Here is a 20,490-nt window from a genome sequence, read left to right as displayed (position 1 = left end):
CTTTCACTGACATTTACTGGCAGGAGAAAAGTGCCCATTTTCTACTGGCTGCCAGTAAAAATACTGGCAGTTGGCAACACTGGCCCACAGCATCTGCTGAGGCCTAGTAGCAGTAGGTCCTCTGGAACACAAACATGCCCCCTCCCAGGGGGAAAGACCCAGGGGAGGAGAGCCATGATCAGATCCTCCCAAACACTGTATTTATCTACTTCCCTGCCACACCTTCTTGGACAGACTTCCAGAGATTGGCTAGGGTCAGTTATTCACAAGCCAGTGACTGATTCTCCCACACTATTTTTGGAATATTTTTTCCAGAACTAGACAGAAGCAATCAGCCACCAGGTTTAGGGAGAAACCTGATCAGACCTAAAAAGTAAATTCGGGCTTAGCTGGTTCAGTCAAGCCATACAGTAAATTTAGCCAGCCTAGGGCAGGGGCACTACATCCATATACCCCGTCATTAAAAGGCCATTTTTCAATTTTCATTGGTGTGATACTTTGACTGACACCTACTCCATCATGCAACATTGTACTCACATTAATTTTACAGACAGAGATTTATTTTGGGGTATTTATGTAATTACCACTATTTTTTGGTTTTTTTTGGGCTTACATTTGCATACACACCCAATCATTTGCTAAGGTGAGTTGCTTAACATTTACTTTTCATTTGATAAAAATGACCCCACAGTCACTGGTAGTCTTAATGGCATACTATAAAACACACCCACCTTCAAAAAAATTAAAAAAATCCCACAATAATTGGTGGTCGGTAGCACTTTAACCACAAACACGCACTTTTTCACTATAATTGGGATAGTCTACATTTCGCTGCTTATTTTTCTATGGGGTTTAAAGAGGGTGTAAACGAGGCTTACCTATAGGTACTGTAAATATCTCCTAAACGTGCACTGTTTAGGAGATATTTACTGTGCCAATGATGTCATTGGCACATGCGCACTGAAGAAACGGCTGCCAGTGCCGTTTCTTCAGAAGTCAGTGCTGTGACCGGCCAGTTACAGAGCCAGAGTCCGCGGCCCCGGAAAGGAAGACGGGCGAAGATAGATGCGGCCTGCAGCAGGGATTACGCGGGCTTTGTTTGCAAATAAGTGTCACATAATGTGCTAGTATGCGATGCATACTAGCACATTATGCCTATACTTTGCAGGGAAGGGGAAAAAAATATTCAGCAGAGTTTACTTCCTCTTTAATCACACCTCAGTTAGTTCCTAAATGTTACTTAAAGCAGTCTCTTAGTTAAAGCAGAGTTCCACCCAAAAATGGAAGCTCCTCTTATCTGTCTCCTCTGGTGCCACATTTGGCATCTTTTGGGGGGGATTGGAGCGGGTACATGTTTTTGACAGGTACGTGTCCCCACTTCCATCTGACGTACCTCAGAGTACGCGGTACGTCAGAAGTTCGACCCCCCTCCTCCTTCCCCGCCGCCAAGCCATTCAAAAAGCACAGCGTGCTTCGCGCATGCGCAGTAGGGAGTCGGCTGTGAATCCTCAAGGCTTTACTGCCGGGTTCTCTTACAGGCTATGGCAGCAGCAGCACCCGAGAGCCGATGAAAACATCGGCTGGGGTGCCGACATTGCTGGATTCCAGGACAGGTAAGTGTCCCAATATTAAAAGTCAGCAGCTACATTACATGTGTAGCTGCTGACTTTTAATTTTTCCGTGGGGGGCTAAAGGCCCGCTTTAAATGGGTGCATAGTTGATCATGTTGAAAAAAGAAAATGGTTCATCTAGTTCAACCAATAAAAAAAGAAAAAAAACACAAAAAAACCCACACATACAGGAAACCTCCATATACGCAATCATAACCCACAGTTGATCCAGAGGAGGGCAAAAAAAAACAAAAAAAGGATGAAGCATTTAAGAATGCATCCAGCTCTTTTTAAAACAATCTACTGAGCTGGCCAGAATCAGTTCTTGAGGGAGTCTATTTCATATTTTCACAGCTCGAACTGTGAAGAAGCCTTTCTGTAATGATGTGAAAGTGAATAATAATACTAAACAATAATTCAGTTCAGCTAATCTTTCCTGATTTCTGAGTTCCTCCATGCCTCTTATCAGTTTGGTTGCTTTTCTCTGCAGTTAATAAACCTGTATTAAACCCAAAACGAAAAATGTGATATATTGGAGTTTATCAGTTATTAGATGTAGTGGTTGTTTTTAGGCTTTCCTTTACTTTCACCTGGTTGCCCAATAAGTTATTTTTTTAACTTCCTTTAACAAACCAAGCTGTCCAGCAAAGGTGGCTGTTAGAGGAAGACAAACAATTTACCACTGACAGGGATGTTCACAATGGTTAGCTTTTATTCATTTACATGAAACCTTTATCCGAAAGGGAAAAAAAACCCACTGATTTAACTGCTGGAGTTTGGCTTTAATATGTTCGCTGACTCCATCTAAATTTACTAGTGCATCTAACACTACCCTCACCCCAGATTGACAATGCTGTTGTCTAAAGGTATCTCCATTGCTCCACCATCCAGAGTGGAGACACCCTAAAACAGGAAGGTTACTGACCAGATCACCAGGTGAAAATAAAGGAATAAAAGACTAAAAAAAGAAAAACCGTGCAGCCATCATATTTAAAATGGTTATAAAGCCAAGCCATTTTTTTAACCTTAATGCATATCCTGCATTAAAGTATTACTAAAGGTTAATTTTTTTTTTTAATTAAAATAACAAACATGTTATACTCACCTGTTCTGTGTAATAGTATTGCACATAGCGGCTCTGATCCCCCTCTTCTCGGGTCCCCCCGCCGGCAATCTTGGCTCCTTCTCTTCTTCGTGTGTCCCCATAGCAAGCCATAGACACACACAACTGGGGTTAGCCCCACCACCACTTCCTTCTCACTGAATTTGATTGACAGCAGCAGGAGCCAATGGCCATTGTTCAGGTCCCTGTGTGAAGTGGAAGAGACAGGAAAAGAGATGCAGCCATGCACAGCGCTGGATCTTTCCTCCCCTCTTTTACCCTTCCCATAGGGAAGGGGAGGACAGAGAAATATAAAACGTTTTTTAAAGTATCACTTTAAGGCAAAAATGTCCCACTACTTGTATTGCCCGATCACCTTCCTAAATACTTACCCGAGTCCTATCTCGATCCAAAGCAGCGTTGGTTCCTCTCCCCACAGAACAGGAGCAGCAGCAGGAGCTATTGGCTCCTGCTGCTGTCAATCAAATCCTGTGAGGAAGGAATGGGGGGGCGTGCTGTGTGTCTATGGACGCACTCTGTGCTGTGTGTGTCTATGGACGCACGCAGCCCGGCTCAGGAGTGAATTTGCATGTCTGCCCCCATAGCAAGTGTGTAGACACAGAAGAGGGGAAATGGAGAGAGCCGTAGGGAACCCCAAAAGAGGAGGTTCGGGGACACTGTGCACACCAATGCATAGAGTAGGTAACAATGCCATGTTATTGTAATAAAAATAATTACCTAGGTTTGGGTTTAATACAGCTTTAAGTACTCTCTTGTTTTTCCTGGATACCAAGACTATTCAATTCACAAAATGCTGGTCCTGGCCTATTTCAAATTATTTTTTTAATACTCAAGCATGGAAATTAGCTTTACATTTATCCACACTAGGTGTGCTGATGTCAAATCATATAACTTACAATCTCCAAAGTGTAACCTACTGGCACACAGAAGGGTTTTTTTACCTTCATGCATAGAATGCATGAAGGTAAAAAAAAAAAACCTTCAGCCTTTAGACCCACTGTAACTTCCTGCCTCATAGCTTAAAGGGGTTGTAAAGTTGTTTTTTTTTTTTTTTTAAAATAAAAAACATGTTATACTTACCTTCACTGTGCAGCTCGTTCTGCACAGAGTGGCCCCGAACCTGGTCTTCTGGGGTCCCTCGGCGGCTGTTTCAGCTCCTCCCCGCAAGCATTTACCACCTTCATGCGAGCTCCCTCGCACGGTGGTGAGTGCTTGCGGGCGCGCTCCCGTGATACAGCCGGCGGCTATAGCCGCTCGCTGTATCACTCGGCCCCGCCCCCTGGCGCGCCGCGTCATCGGATGTGATTGACAGCAGCGCGAGCCAATGGCTGCGCTGCTTTCAATCCATCCACTGCAGCCAATCAGCGACCAGGCTGAGCTGCAATGAAGCTGACGAGGACGAGGAGCGAAGATTCGAGGCGTCAGGTAAGTAAAACGGGGGGGCTGGGGGCGGCGGTACTGTCAAAAGTTTTTTCACCTTAATGCATAGAATGCATTAAGGTGAAAAAATTTTTACCTTTACAACCCCTTTAAACAAGAAGCTAGAGGAAATTCCTCCAAAATTAGGGAATCCATAGCACCCAACTGTTCCTGATTTTGAGGGACTGTCCCTGACTTGGAACAAAGTCCCCCTGTCCCTCTTTCCTCCTCATTTGTCCCTCATTTTGGTCTGATCTATATAGTGGTATATAAAATGCACTTTTTATCTTTCAAAAGTGTTTCCCAGTGCTAAACCCTTCATGCAATTTTTAAATTGCTGCATTTGTAAATTTCAAAAGCCAATATAAAGGAATAGTAATTGTAAAAATAACACTTGTGGGTTTACCTAATTTTTCTTAGTTCTATACTTCTCGTTTAACCACTTTCGGACCACCCATCGCACATATACAGCAGCAGGGCGGCCCGGCTGCACAAAACAACATACCTGTACGCCGTTTTGTGCATGAGATTGTTTGATCGTTTGTTCCATGCATGAGCGTGCCTGCTGCACGCCGGGGGAGTGCGCACAAAGGTCTGGCTGACTCGATGTTCCCCAGCAACCCGCGATCGCTCCATAGAGAGACAGAACGGGCATCTGCCTCTGTAAACAAGGCTGATCCCCGTTCTGATAGGGGACAACACTGAGATCGGCTGTTCCTAGTAATCAGGAACAGCAATCTCTGTGTTGTCCCAGTGAGCCCATCCCCCACACAGTTAGAACACACCCAGGGAACACAGTTCACCCTTTGATTGCCCCTAGTGTTAACCCCTTCCCTGCCAGTGTCATTTATACATTGATCGGTTCATTTTTTAGCATTGATCGTTGTATTGGTGGTCTGGTCTCTCGGGAGACCCAGGAACTGCTGTGGATAATCATTTACCTCCTGGAGTCTGGTTTATACATGCCCCCCTTTGTGACCTTGTTGGAATTTTTGATTACCTGGCTTCTAAATGCTTGCCATTCAGCAGCCACTAAGGATGCCTATGACATTTTGAAAGTTAGATGCATCCTGTATGGAAGCTTGTATGTTTCCCTGTGAGGTTCTGGTAGTTCCATTCCAGGGGTTGGTCTGTCCCTACTTGGTTCCTTGAATACTTGTCTCCCTATTGCCTGAATGGACGTGATGATTGTGTGAGGCATCTAGTCAGAGATGGCAGCCCTGAAGAAGCAGCTTGGACTGCGTAATGCGTAGGCTTTTTCCCAATATCCGACTCCTACCTCCATCATGTTTTTATATAGCATGGGCTAGCATGTGGCCCTATTTGTGATGATACGCTGTATATTAATAACTTTTTGTAATAAAGATATAACTTTTTATATGCAATTAGTGTGCTGATACTATTTGAGCTACCAGGGGTCATCGTATAATGCCCTATACCTACACTCTTCTTCTCTGCTATAGATTTTGTCCTCCCTCTGTCTTGGCTAATGCAGAAGGTTGTTGCTAATAATAAGCAGTCTATATACCCCTTTTCTTTTTTTTTTGAAAATTATTTTTATTGAGTTTGTTTAAAAAAAAAAAGTTACATAATACAGCCTCTGGGCATACCCCGGCTGAGGTAACAACCAATAAAACAATCCTATACATTAATACCTGTCTATAGAACTTCTATAACTGAAACTACTCGTGTCATTAAGATTGAGAGGACAGGGGGAGGATAGTGTGTCATGCATTCCAAGTGGCCACATCGGGAAGTGTTGCTGAGGTTGAGAATAACACCTTTAGGAGAACCTACAGATAATGGCAAAGTTAGGTCTTCACTGCTACAAGACTTTTAGTTGAAGTAGACAATCAATGGGAACAGTGCCTATTGAGTTGCGATCGTGGTGTCTGATTCTAACCATACGTGCCATATTTTGTCAAACTTAGCTGGGCAGCCTCTGGCGAGAAAGGCCTCTTTGTATAGTGGTACCGCTGAGTTGATCAGCGATTTCATGTGTTCAAAGTAGGTACCTCCGTTTGTTTCCATTTAATGAGTAGAGCTTTCCTGGCGTAAAATAGTAGAAGTCCTATTAGTGTTCTGGTTGCTCGGCGGTGGGCCAAGGAGCCCACCAGACCAAGCAAACAGATCGATACAATCAGGGGAACATGAATCATAGTCAAGGTTTCAATGAAGGTCGTGACCTCCGCCCAGAAGGGCTGGATTCTAGGACAGGACCACAACATATGGTTGAAGTCGGCATTTGCCATACCGCACTTCCAACAGTTGGAGGAGGAATTCGGGTTAATTTTGGATAATCTCCAGGGTGACAAATAGACTCTATGGATCAGTTTAAATTGTATCAACCGATCTCTGACAGAGATGAGCTGTAAGAAAGGATATTCCCAGGCGTCCTCCCAGTCTTCCGAATCCAGATCCGGGGTCTCGCCCTGCCACCTTGAGAGCAAGTCCTCCAGACCAAAGTGGACTGAAGGCAATAAAGATTTGTAAATGGTGGAGGTGGGTTTGACCAGAGGAGTAACCCTTAATGTGGATTCGAGGTTGGACCGGAGGAGGAGTACCGGGGTGGAACCAAATTGGGTAACGAAGGCATGGCGAATTTGAAGAAATCTAAAGAATTGTCTGTTGGTGAGCCCGAATTTCTCCTTGAAGGAGTCAAAGGTCAGAAGGGAGCCATTGATACAGATATGCTCCAGGTTTTTGATACCTCTAGTAGCCCAGAACCCTGGGTCTGGGATAGTCAGAAACTCTGGTAAATGCGGGTTGAGCCACAGTGGGGTGTCTGGAGATCTAGTGTGGGGGTTCCTTTGTAGTTTACAGATTAACAACTGCCACGCCCTGATCACTGCTTTCATGGAGGGTGTGAGAGGATAGGGGGCTCTGACTCCCTTGTATAAAGCATTACTCAGCGCCTCGTAGGAACCAAGGTGGGCGGCCTCAAGGACTACAGCAGCATTGGTTATATCTGAGGTTAGCCAGTTATGGACGTGTGACAGTAGTGCAGCATAGAAATAATTCCGAATATCCGGACAGGCTAGGCCACCCTCTGTCCAGGGCCTTTTGAGTATAGATTTGTGGATTCTGGGGGGGTGAGATTTCCACAGAAAGGGGGTTATAATGGAGTGAAATTTTTGGAAGAAGGCTTTGGGGATCCAAATTGAGGAGTGCCTTAGAGCATATAGAAAAACTGGGAGGAATTTCATTTTAAGTAAGTTTATCCTGCCAATGAGGGATAATGGCGGGTTATTCCAAGCCTGAAGCTTAAGTTTGAGTTGGGTTAGTAAGGGATAGAGGTTTAACTTAGCAAAGTCAGAGACTCTAGGGGTAATGGTAATTCCCAAGTAACGGATAGAGGAGGTCCAGGCTAGTGAGACAGAGGTGGCTGCATGAAGTTTTGCCTGAGAATCAATAGGTAGTGCTTGGGATTTTTCCCAATTGACTCTGAGCCCAGACAGTTCGGAGAAATCAGAGATAATACTCAGAGCTGCACGGAGGGAGGGTCCCGGGTCATTAAGAAACAGCATGAGGTCATCCGCGTATAGAGCGAGTTTTTCAGTGATGGTGCCTACTTTAATACCCACCCCTTTTCTTTTTAAAAATCCGTTTCCTATCTTGGTCCAGGTTCTGACACTTTTGGCAGGCATGGGTAATGTCACATTGGGTTTGGTTTGGGTCCTTGAAAATTTGGGAGAATGCATTCCTACTATGGTGTAAGGTGTATTTTGGTGGCATTTTGGGTGGTCAGCATTACCAGGCGGCAGCAGTGAGGCGCGGTGCTGGGTCAAGGTTTTTTTTCCTTTTTAGGTTTACTTTAGGTTCCCCATTTGTCTGTAACTTTTTATGTATTAAAACCATTTAAACATAAAAACAGACAGCAAAGCTCCCATATGTTTGTTCTCACAAGTTTACTTGTGACATTTCTCTTTTCTTTGTTCCATTGGAACTACTGATAGCTGTTTATATAAAAAAAAAAAAAAAAAACACTTAGAATGTTTGACTTGCATTTATGTCATACTAATGAAGGTGTGTGAAAAGTGAATATAAAGCACTGAAAGACAACACCCAAACCATAAAGTGCGTCTGTTTACATGTCAGGACATGTACTCAACCAGATCATGCCTTCAAACAGATCAGCCCAGACTGTAGTTCACACACTTGCTTTAAATAAAGCTGTGAGGATTAGCTTGTCTACTCAGTAAATTAATGGCACAATATTTACTAAAGAAAAATTATTTTAAAAATGCCAAGTGTGAATAAAGGAATGCTTGCACGCAGTGACACCTGGAGGCTGTTGCTGGGATTTCAGTTGAACTAAATCATATTTGCATTCGACTTATGTAGAAGCTATACTACATTTTTACAAATAATTATTTTTATTGTAACATTGGGCAGAGACATGATGCTCAAAATTTTCCTTGTCTGCTGTTCTAGATTTCTATTAATATATTTCATATACAGGTTTATAGTTGTTCTTATCTGTGCGTCATAGAGTGTTATTAGTACTTCTGTTTAAAATAAGCACAAATCTGTTACTGGTGAATGTAATTTTTTTTTTTTTTTTAAAAACTTCACTCCAAGTATAATCTTTTTTGCATACTTGCTTTGACCAATGTAAGGCCTTATACAATCATCTTGTACAATTTTAAAAAACAAAGTCTTGCGAGCTACTGTGTGAAAATCCAAATGATAATTAGAGATGATTAAAGGACAGCTGCTAGCATTGATCACGTCCCATATGCTCATGCCAAATAAATTAATACCAACGTAATGCTGTGCTATCCAAAAGTAGTCACATGGTAATCTTACTAAATCCTAATTATTACTGACTACGGTAAAAAGTGGTGGTGAGATATTCCATTCCTATGTAAAACATCTAGTGAGCATAATAATGCAATCTTATGCGATTAAAAGTTGCGATCATAAACAATAAAAAAATTGCAATCCTATGCGATGCTCCAATAACAATCTGTGTAGCATACACTCCTCTATATACACATATTGCATTCATATGAAATAGAGAAATTTGCAACCCTGTGCGATAATTGCAGTGACAACCTATAAAATACATAAATCTATAGAAAAGTGCATCAATATACAATAATCAATATAGAAATAAAGTGACCCGTGTTTAAAGTGCTCTAACCACCACAATCACCCTAATTTGGAAGGAAGGAAAAGACGCCAGGCTGTGCTCAAGTTATAGACCTATCTCCCGGCTGAATGCAGACGTTAAGCTATATGCAAAAGTTCTGGCGAACAGACTGAAAGAGAAAATGACAGCACTAGTGCACCCAGATCAGGCGGGTTTTGTTAATGGGAGACAGTGTAGGGACAACGGGGTTCGGGCGGTGTTATTATTAGAAGTTTGTAAACATGGTGGGCCCCCAGCTCTATTCCTGTCTATTGATGCTGAAAAAGCATTTGACAGGGTAGACTGGGGGTTTATGATGAACACTTTAGAAGCCCTGGGGTTCGGTCAGAGGTTTATCTCCTGGGTCAAGGTCCTTTATAGTAGCCCGGCAGGGATGGTGAGAGTTAATGGGGCGATATCAAAGCCCTTCAGGATGTTCAATGGAACAAGGCAGGGCTGCCCCCTCTCCCCACTTCTGTTCGTCCTGACCCTAGAGCCCCTGTTGTCTGCTATTCGTAACAGCTCGAACTGCAGGGGTATAAAGGTCGGAACAGAGGAACACAAACTAGCGGCTTTCGCCGACGATGTTTTGTTCTTCATTACAAATCCCAGAATAACCCTCCCCAATATACTTCAGATTATTGGAAAGTATGGAGAAGTCTCGAATTTTAAAATAAATTCCAGTAAATCTGAATGCTTGAATATCAACATAGGTAAGCAAGAAAAGGATCATCTGGCTGCTGTCTTCCCTTTTCCTTGGAAGGGGGAGATCAAGTACCTGGGGATTAAACTAGCCAACACCTTTAATAGATTATTTGTAAAAAACTTTATTCCTATGTTAAATGACATCAGGCAAGAAGTGAGAAGACTACATGCCAGACCCCTTTCGTGGTTTGGGCGAGTTAATGCGATTAAAATGAGTCTAACGCCCAGGATCTTGTTCAAATTTCAGATGCTGCCCATCCCTCTACCAGGATATTATTTAAAAGCCCTCAGGAGTTTAATAAGCGAAGCTGTCTGGGGTGGCAAAAAACCACGCATTGCTTTCACAGTATTAAGCAGGGGGAAAAAAAAAGGTGGAATAGCATTACCAGACTTCAATAGATACTACATCTCAATAGTGTTGTCACGGATCGCGGAATGGTATAAAAAAGATACGGACAAACGCTGGGTGCACATTGAGCACTTTTTGAGTAACACGAATTTAGGACAGGCACTTTGGAACCCCCCCAAAATTCAGAGCACTGAGCACATACACATCTTTATTAATGTTTAATACATTTAAATATTGGGATATGATACACTTCAAGAATAAATGGTCATACAACTCACCACTGATACACATGAAAAATAATGTTTTTTTTGAACCAGGGAGGAGGGAGGTGGGAGGGAATTGGTTGAAGGGTGACTCCGTACAATTGAAACACTTTTTAAACAAGGGGCAAATTCGCACATTTTCAGAATTAAGTCTAGAACCTAATCTATGGGTAATGAGTGAGTGGAGGTACCTCCAGCTCTCCCACTTCATTGAGAGACTTCCGAAACCTCTCAGGAGTATGGAGGAGCTCAGACCGTTTGAGCAGCTCTGTATAAAGGAGCAGACAGGAGGGGAGATAACGCAAATATATAAGATTTTGGGAACAGAGGGGGAGCTGGAGGCACCTCCATACATTAAAAAGTGGGAGCAGGAACTGGGGTCACAATGTAATGGAACTGTGATAGATAAGACCCTGAGGATGGCCCATTACTTAGCAGTAGACATCAGAAGAACAGAAAGCCATTTTAAATGCCTTGCAAGATGGTATGCCACCCCGGACAGGGTTAGCAAAATGGACAAGACTAAATCAAATACTTGCTGGAGGGGTTGTTCAACTCCAGGAACAATGGCCCATATCTGGTGGGAGTGTCCTACCATAAAAATCTTTTGGAAAAAAAATCCTGGGATTGATAAAAGACATCACAGGGAAGGAAATAGTAGAGGACCTGTGGGTCTGCCTTTTCCACGGGACCTCGGACCCTGTAAAGAACTACAAGACCTCACTGATCCCAATAATGCTCGATGTAGCTAAGAGACAGATAGCGTCGAACTGGCTGAACGCCTCGAGCCCCTGTACTCGAGAATGGCTGCTCAGCCTTAATGAGGTTTACAGTGTCGAGCGTTTAGACAAGGGGGGAGTCGAACCTGAAGAGGAGGATCATTTAGGGAAATGGGCAGCATGGATTAAGTTTAAAGGGACCTGGGGTTATCTGGAGGAGATTATTATTAACCCGGAATAACCGGGCAAGCACTTTGACCTCGTCGAGCACGGTCCTGAGGGGTGGGGGAAGGGGGGAGGGGCCTGGGGGGTAGGAGGGGAAATGCATTGTTATTGTTATAAAATGATAAATAAAGAATTTAAAAAAAAAAAAAAAAGTGCTCTTGTGCCAAACTAATTCATGCATCTGTGTCCATAAAATTGCAACAAGTCCATCCATAACTACTCCATTTTTCTGATACTCATTGCAGATGATAAAACAGTTGATAAAACAATCAAGTGCTCATGTCCACTCTTGTGCTCCCCTTTGGTGTATGCGCTCACCTTAGAGCATGTGACCTTGCACCTAAGCTCGGTCAAAACACGCTTTTAAACCACCTCTGGATTTATGGTCAGCATTCAGATCCTTGGATGGTTGCTTGCAACAATATTCATATGGAAAACAGAGGGAACTGGATAGCGTATTACCGTTTTAAAATTTTTAATTAAAATGACAATATTCCCTATATTAGGGTACCCACATTTAATAGGTGCTATGAGCGCACCACTCTGTAACAAGCCAAACAAATATAAAGACGCTGTACTGGTGTGTCCTCTCTCGCTCTGAGATCACTCCACTGTCTCACAAACCGTCCTGTCCCCTCCCCAACATGTGTCGATACCAGGAAATGTAGTCAGTAATAATTAGGATTTAGTAAGATTACCATATGACTACTTTTGGATAGCGCAGAATTACATTGGTATTAACCTTGTACAATTTTCCTTTAGATTTGCCAAAACCATATAATATGAGATCAAACCTAAACACTTTCAATTTGTATGCAATCAGGCCGGCCCTTACTACATAGTTGAAGGTAAATCTAAAGGAAATTGAATAAGAAAATGCTATAATGTATGGCCAGCTTAAGTATGCATGTTTCATACCTGTGGGACCGCTGGGGAAGCTGCACACTGACCACAGAGGGTCGCTCACGTGGCACTGCCACTTACAGAACACCTTGTAGTTTTTCAAGGAATATGGGATGTTCTCTGATTGTATAAGGTGTACAGAAGGGGTGGTGATGTCACGATCAAGTGTTCTGTGAATTACAGCAGTGTTGAGCGAGCAACCACCTGTGGTCAGTATGTAGATGAGAAGCCGCTCGACAAAGGACCTGGAATAGTTCAGCTTTAAAGTTTAAGCGCTATTTTAGGTTTCTTTGGATTGTTTATATATTATCTTTATTTTATAAGTAAATATTAACACAGAGTACAGAACATTCTGGGCTATGTACAGAGTAGGGTATCCCCCCTCCACCAACTTATTCAGCTGTGCATTTTAAAGTAGTTCTAAAGGCTAGGTGTTTTTTTTACCTGATGCATTTCCTACTATTTCCCACCCCCACTAAACACTTACCTGAGCCTTTTAGGGATCCAGCGCTGTGCCCAGCTGCAGTCTTCTCTCCCCTTTTTTCCTTCTCTCGGGCAGCAGCATGAGCCATTGGCTTCAGCTGCTGTGAATCAAATGTGAGCCATGCTGTGTGTGTCTGTGTAGCTTGCAATGATTGCACACAGAGAAAGAGGAGGAGTCTGGAGCACCGTCAGGGAACCCCAGAAGAGGAGGATTGGGGCTGCTCTGTGCAAAAAAAAACATTGCATAGAGCAGGTAAGTATACATTTGTTTAAAAAAAAAAAATAGGCCTTACAATCAGCTGTTAAGACCCATTTACAACACTATATGCAAGTGGTAAATGTGAAATATTTCGATGTATTTGTACAGGTGTAGCACTAACTCACGGTGGAGCTGCTGGTTTAAATGGGTCTGTTACCTTCACTTTGCTTCCCTCTGTTTCACCGGCACCGGATCTAGGGGTTCCGTTGAGTTTACTTCTGGACGACACACGCACCAACACTGGAGTACGCTTTCAATGCTTTATTGAACAGTCAAACTTTAGGAAGTAGCAGGAAAGAGACGGAAAAGGAAACTCTCAGGAGAAACGCAAATATCTTCTTGCAATATCTTAGCAACAAATGTCCCTGTAGAACTCAAATAATTATGTGGAATCCGTTCCCCTCATGGGACACACTCTTTGCTCGTCTGGATAGGCCTCTCTCACCAGTCTAGCAGCCAGTACGCAGCACGAATCTAAAGTCTCTGCCACAGACTTGCTTGGGGGGGGTAAATCTGCACGATCCTCTGCCACAGGATGTATCAGATCTTCTGCAGTGAACAGTCAGTCACAGTGCCTGAACCTTTAAGCCGAACTGGCGACACTATGCTGTATAGTTACTTTTGGTTACGTCCTCCAGCCGAGTCACCAGGCCCCTCTATAGACCAGCACGCTGCGTGATCTCTCCAAGACGGGTCCTCCCCTGGGATCTCCTCGGCTGTCCAGCTTCGTCACACAGGACCGACAGCTCAGGACCATTCCTCGGCCGCGGTGGTAGGCCCCAGACAAGCCTCCCCTGACCCACCCCTGTGCCGTAGCATCGTGGGCCTCCCGATTGGAGGACCATGAGGTAGCTCCTTAACGCATACCTGTTGGCCAGGAGGGCCAGCAGGTGGCTGTAAAAAGACCCTAGAACATGGCGTCTGTCCCATAAATACCCTCGTCCAGAATGCAACTCGGAGGACCACCTCCACCGAGCTTGCCTCCGGGACAGAGGAGCATCTATACACTTCGACACGTTGCCCTTCCAACACTGACTAATGGTAACAGCGACACCCACTGGTTAGCACGGAAGCACACACAACGTCAGCCAAGCTGGAACAGAGGCAAACTTTTAACCTTCCTAACACACAATTTACTAAATTTACCTAATCTGTGGTAGATTGTAAATCTACCAGCGCTACACAGGGTTTATAGAATTTCTTTGGTGTAAATTTGGCAAGTCCTTCATTGCAGTAGGGTTACTTACCTGATCCTCTGTTCCCACAGGCTCCTCTGTGCTGCTAGACTGGTTCTTGCAGCCTCTTCTCCCCTAAGGTCTAAGGTCTTCTGATGTCATCAAGACTGATGCAGAGATAATAGCCCTGCACTGGACATGAGGATGCTGAAGGACAGTCTACTGATGGAGCGTAGGGGAGCACCCTCTGCCAGGGAGTGGCGGATCAGGTAAATAAAAGTGCTTTTTTCCATCCCCTAGATGGAAACATGCAGGTAACCATGCAAGAGAAGGCTTTTAGTTTTACTGGAATTGGGCTTAAACCTGCCAATCTTCTGGTTGATGTATTTTCTTATTAATAGTTCCACACATTAAAGAATGGGTGTGTGTGTGTATACTGTATATATACAGTATTGTGCAAAAGTATTAGGCAGGTGTAAGAAATGCTGTAAATTAAGAATGCTTTCAGAAATAAAATTGGTAATAGTTTATTTTTATAATTTACCAAAATGGAAAATAAATGAACAAAAGAGAAAACCAAATCAAATCAATATTTGGTGTGACCAGCCTTTGCCTTCAAAACAGCATCAATTCTTCTAGGTACACTTGTACACAGTTTTTGAAGGAACTTGGCAGGTAGGTTGTTGCAAACATCTTGAAGAACAAAAATTTAAAAAGTGTACTCAAGCGCTGTAGTGAAAATAGATGAAACACTAAATAAATGAATAAATAAAATAAAGTGCAAAAATATTAAAACTTGGAAGAAAACCAAATATTCCCTACCTGTCAAACTAACTTGGCTTTTATATGGTTAGTTTGACAGGTAGGGAAGCTTACTATACATGCAATAACTATGATTGTTTTGGAGGAGCACCAAAATTTTATTTTATTTTGATTACTTTCTATATATGTATATTTTTTTCTGCATATGTCACAAGTGTAACACTGAATGATAGTCGATTTAGACTAGAGTTTGTAAGTAACTAGTTCCCCCTTGTGTTTAAATGTGCTTAATGTTGTTTGTTAATGTACATATTACTAATCATTTATTAGATTAGCGATTTTTAATCTTTTAATGCTGTTTTATGAATAAAGTTGGTATGAAGTATAATAATCAGGCCCGATGTAAGAACAAAATGATGATTCGATGATACCGCTGTTCCTATAGTAACGCTGACGCTGGCACCAATATATAATGAAGACTCGAGCGTCACATGACTAACCTTGAAAAAGTCACGTGTCGGGTGACGCAACGCGTAGGAGTCGTCAGTGACATATGTTATTGTGGCTAGTCAGCAGCTTGCAAGGAGCGGTGCGAGGATCCACCGCGCTCCAAGCGGCTGATTGTCTTCCATCCAGGCTGTTATCAATCCAGGCTTACGTGAACTCAATGTAGTGCTGCTGGTTTTCTAGTACAAGTTCATTGCGCAATGATGTTTTTTCTTTTTCATTACATATACTGGTGATACCTAAGAATATTCTGCTGGAAACATCTTGTCACACAGCGATATTTGGAAATATTTGATGATCAGATTGTATATTCCAATACAGAGGGGATTATTACTATTGGCAATATTGAAGTATAAACAAGAACGGCCACCTATTTTATATGTTTTATTGGGATACTTCTTGTGATATACAATTTTTATTTTTTTTAATTTTTATTTATTCCCTAATATTAACATTGGACTTTAAATTATTATTATAATCATCACCACAGAAGGTTTTTTGGATTTTCTACACCTATTCACATTTTAGTGGTTGTGTCCTTTTCTATTATCTGAGCACATACGCTTAACAATTCGAGCAATTGGAAGATTTATTGTATTTGATTGGAAGGTTAATATTAACGCAACTATATATTTTTTCACTATCTTGAAGAACAAGCCACAGATCGTGGACGTAGGCTGGCTCAAATCCTTCTGTCTCTTCATGTAATACCAGACAGACTCAGTGATGTTGAGATTAGGGCTCCGCTCAAGCTCCTGTAAATCCATTTTGGTGTTTCCTGCAATGGGTGCTAGCTGGGCAGGAGTCCATCTAACTCCTCAGACTATGGATAGACATAGAGAAAGGTCCCAAACACCACACACCTAGCAAAGCCATTAGAAAACAGGTGAAAGCAGCCTCAGCCAGCTTCATCCAATGCCTGCCCCAACGCATTTCACCCCACACACGAGGCTTAATCATAGAGGTGCATCGTTTGAGACCTTTCTCTATGCATAGCCATAACTTCCAAGACTTGTTCTACTTTACGCTGAAGGTAATTTTTAATAACATTTGCTGTATGTTTGGGGTGGTTGTCCTGCTGCAGAATATATTTGGGGCCATTCACACCTCCCTGATGGTAAGGTATGATGGATAAGTATCTGCCTGTATTTCTCAACAATACAATCAATTTCCCCATCCACACACCAGTGTTAATTTAGTCGACTAAATGAATACTATTTTAGTCAACTAAAATACGACTAAAACTACAATTGAGATGACTAAAACTAAAAGCCATTTTAGTCAGACTAAAATGAGACTAAAACCAAAATGCCATTTTAGTCAAAAGACTATGACTAAAACTAAATTGCAATTACTGAAATGTACTGGAGATTTAGTCGACTAAATACGACTAAAACAATTGCAGAAGACTAAAATGGGACTAAAACTAAAATGCCATTTTAGTCCTAAGATTAAAATTAACACTGCCATTTTAGCAAATGGCTGCAATATAACAAAGAGTGAAAAATTGAAGGGGGTCTGAATACTTTCCGTCCCCACTGTACATGTAGGCAAGTGCAACTGTTGTACTCACGTTGTGTACATCTTCATGTAGCAAATACTCATGCACCCCTGGTAGCATTATGGTTTGTACCAAGCTTTGTCACAATGCTCTTGCTGGACAGATTTAAATAAATGTTGAGTAAATGTAAAGTAGAAAATAAAAACTATTAAAAAAAAAAAAATAAAAAAAAAAAAGAATTTGCAGAATTCCGATACCAAAAACGATCACTAGCCCCAAACAAATAGCAGAATGATATAGCTTAAATGATGGCATTGCTTTAATTACCGCAAGTTTCATCAATCCCATTCAAATGAATGCACATGGATACTTACTTAGGGAAAAAAAACTTTGTTTATCGGGGGGGGGGTAAAATTCCAGGTGATAATGCTTACTACTTTGAACTCTTTGGTGAATCAAAATTATATTTACATATTATAGTAGCAGTGCCTAAAATGCGACTTATTGAATGTGGTGATATTACAGTTTGATCAATTAGGTTTATTAATTGACAAATTATGCTACTGCCTGGATTAATAATTACTAAAATTCCTTGGCCCCAAAGCAGTCACAACCATCTTCTCATGTAGTTACACCCCTGATGTGGTAATAGTCAAATAGTGCTGACGCTGATCCCTGATCCTATTTGTCTTTCAAGTAAAACGTGCTAATTTGAAAGCTTATTTTAATAAAAGGCAGCACAAGAACAATCTTAAGCAGTAACTAATAGCAAGTATTCAGATTTCACCTTTTGGACCTCATGTGTGAAAAGGGCCTATTTGTACGATCCACCAGGTACCACCATAAACACTGTCCACCCACACCTGTGGGGCAACATCACACCAATAAAGTTTGAGCCGCGACAAAAGGAGGGGAGATGACAGCTTGAGTGAAGGTTCATACTGCTGTACCAGACCACAGATGTTTGCATCCATAAAGAAAAACACATCATCCCTATTGGTTGCTACCCCTCCTTCATGACCAGGCCATTGGTTGCTACCCCCCCTACAGACCAGGCCAATACGGCACTGCGTTACTGACAATTGCGCAGTCGTGCCAAGCTGTACCCAAATAAAATTGATGTCCTTTTTTCCCCACAAATCTTCCCACAGAGCTTTCTTTTGGTGGTATTTGGCCATCTCTGCGGTTTTTATTTTTTATGTTATAAACCAAAAAAGACAATTTAAAAAAAATATATATATTTTTTACTTTCTGCTATAAAACATCCAGTAACTTATTTTTTTAAATCATTTTTATTGTATCAGTTTAGGGCAATATGTATTCTGCTACATATTTTTGGTAAAACAATACCCAATAAGCGTATATTGATTGGTTTACGCAAAAGTTATAGTATCTACAAACTATGGGATATTTTGACTTATCAATGACTTATAGCAAGACTGCAACATTGCGGCGGACAAATCAGACACTAGATGACACTTCTGATACTGTTTTGGGGACCAGTGACACCAATACAGTGATCAGTGTTAAATAATATGCACTGTCACTGTACTAATGACACTGGAAGGGAAGGGGTTAACATTAGGGTCGATCAAATGGTTAAATGTGTCCCTAGGGAGTGATTGCTAACTGTGTGGGGGGTGCTTTAACTGTGGGAAGACAGAGATCCGTGTTCCTGCTTAGAACACGGATCTCTGTCTTCCCTACTAAAAGAACAGCGATCTGCCACTGTCATGAACAATCGGCCGCTGATTGGCTCCCGCTGTGTCCAATCACAGCAGGAGTGGGTCGCCGGCGGCGTACGCGATTCTGTGCAGTAAATGTATGTGGAGCTGTCGGCAAGAGGTTAATTTACGTATACATTTTGGTTCTAAACATTCTTCCATTTAACACCTCATAACAACAGCATCCTAGATAATACAGTGATGCCGATCTTCATCCATCTGGAAGCCAAGAAAAAAAAACAGGAACTTCAGACAGTTTTTTAGATTAAGTTGTTTAACATTGCTTTGCCCTTTTTCTGCACAAATGCACATATAGAGAAATATAAAAGAAATACAAAACACAAAAGGCTGCTAGCATCCAAATGATTTTACAGAACTATCCTATATGGTTCTATTGCAGAACTTAGTAATGTATAAGTTAAATTACTTCCTGATTATACGATGGGCTTTCTAAAAGGATGACATAAACCAGGGAGGAACCCAGTAAAACCAGTGACTTGTGCTGGTATCAGTGAGCTTCTAGTCACAACAGGGCGGATTTGCTATGGCAGGCTCAGCAGTGGTGCTTATACATCACACACCCACTTAATAGGAATAACACAACCCCCTTTTCATGGCTGCCATATTAACCCCTCTATGCCTAAAACACAAAACATTAAGAAAATGTTGACGTTTTGCTATTGTACAGTGGCAGACTATAATATTAATAACATGTAGTCGTATTTCATTCAAATTTGCATTAGTTTCACAGATGCATAATAAATCATCAGTCGTTTTTATGTAACATTTGTAAGGATCTACTGCCACATGTTGCCCATTTTTGCTATACCTGGAATGTATTGCTACTAACTTGTTTTTCTTCAGCAAGCCGTTCAAATGGGGAGAGGCCAATGCCGTTTCATAAATTGTTTACTATGCATGTTGTGTTGCCTTTGGCGGGACATATAGATTTCACCAGCGGGAGTGTGTAGGGATCTACTGCTAGCTGCTAATATCACAGATTTATGTATAATTATGTACATCACTTCCTGCACCTGTGGTCTAGATTAGAACACCCTGAAGGAGGAGAGGAGGAGAGAGAAAGCTCTGCCACACATTTACTTTAGGGGAGTTGCTAGCCAGAAGAGACTTTTATGTGCCTGTCGATCTAGCTTCCTGCAGCCATACCTCCCAACTTTTTGAGATGAAAACAAGGAGCACCTATTAGCAAAAGTATTAAGGAATAGGACACACCCCCTGCCATGCCCCCTTAAAAGGAGAATTATACAGAAAAAAAAAAAATTAAACCCACAACAGGGTTTTGTTTTTTTTAATACCACAACCATTCCTTTATACTGGCTTTTGAAATTTTCATATGCAGCAATTTAGAAATTGGATGAAAGGTTTAGCACTGTGAAACACTTTGAGAGTAAATAGTGCATTTTATATACAAATATATATATATATATATATATATATATATATCACTCCAAAATAAGGGACAAAAGGAGGATGGCAGAGGGACTTTGTTCCAAATCAGGGACAATTGGGAGCTGTGTCTGCAGAAAGCTGACAATGTTGCACTGAACTCTCAAACAAGCTATTCCTGAGGTACCTGTGTGGACTTGAGAAGACCTCCGCCATGGACAG

At 41.8% G+C, this 20,490-nt stretch overlaps 1 long non-coding RNA gene across 1 annotated transcript in view; it reads left to right on the top strand.

Moving 5' to 3' along the window:
• The window catches only part of LOC141103190 (uncharacterized), a 74,168-nt gene that overhangs the window by 46,644 nt on the left and 7,034 nt on the right, over nt 1-20,490 (top strand). The window contains exon 2 of the long non-coding RNA XR_012235262.1: nt 14,460-14,636. This is a non-coding gene — a long non-coding RNA (uncharacterized lncRNA). The remainder of the gene's footprint in view (nt 1-14,459; nt 14,637-20,490) is intronic.

Source organism: Aquarana catesbeiana, linkage group LG07, assembly GCF_042186555.1.
Source record: "Aquarana catesbeiana isolate 2022-GZ linkage group LG07, ASM4218655v1, whole genome shotgun sequence".
NCBI classification, from domain to species: domain Eukaryota; kingdom Metazoa; phylum Chordata; class Amphibia; order Anura; family Ranidae; genus Aquarana; species Aquarana catesbeiana.
Note: the sequence above shows the minus strand (reverse complement) of the source record. Positions and strands in the feature narration are given on the sequence as shown.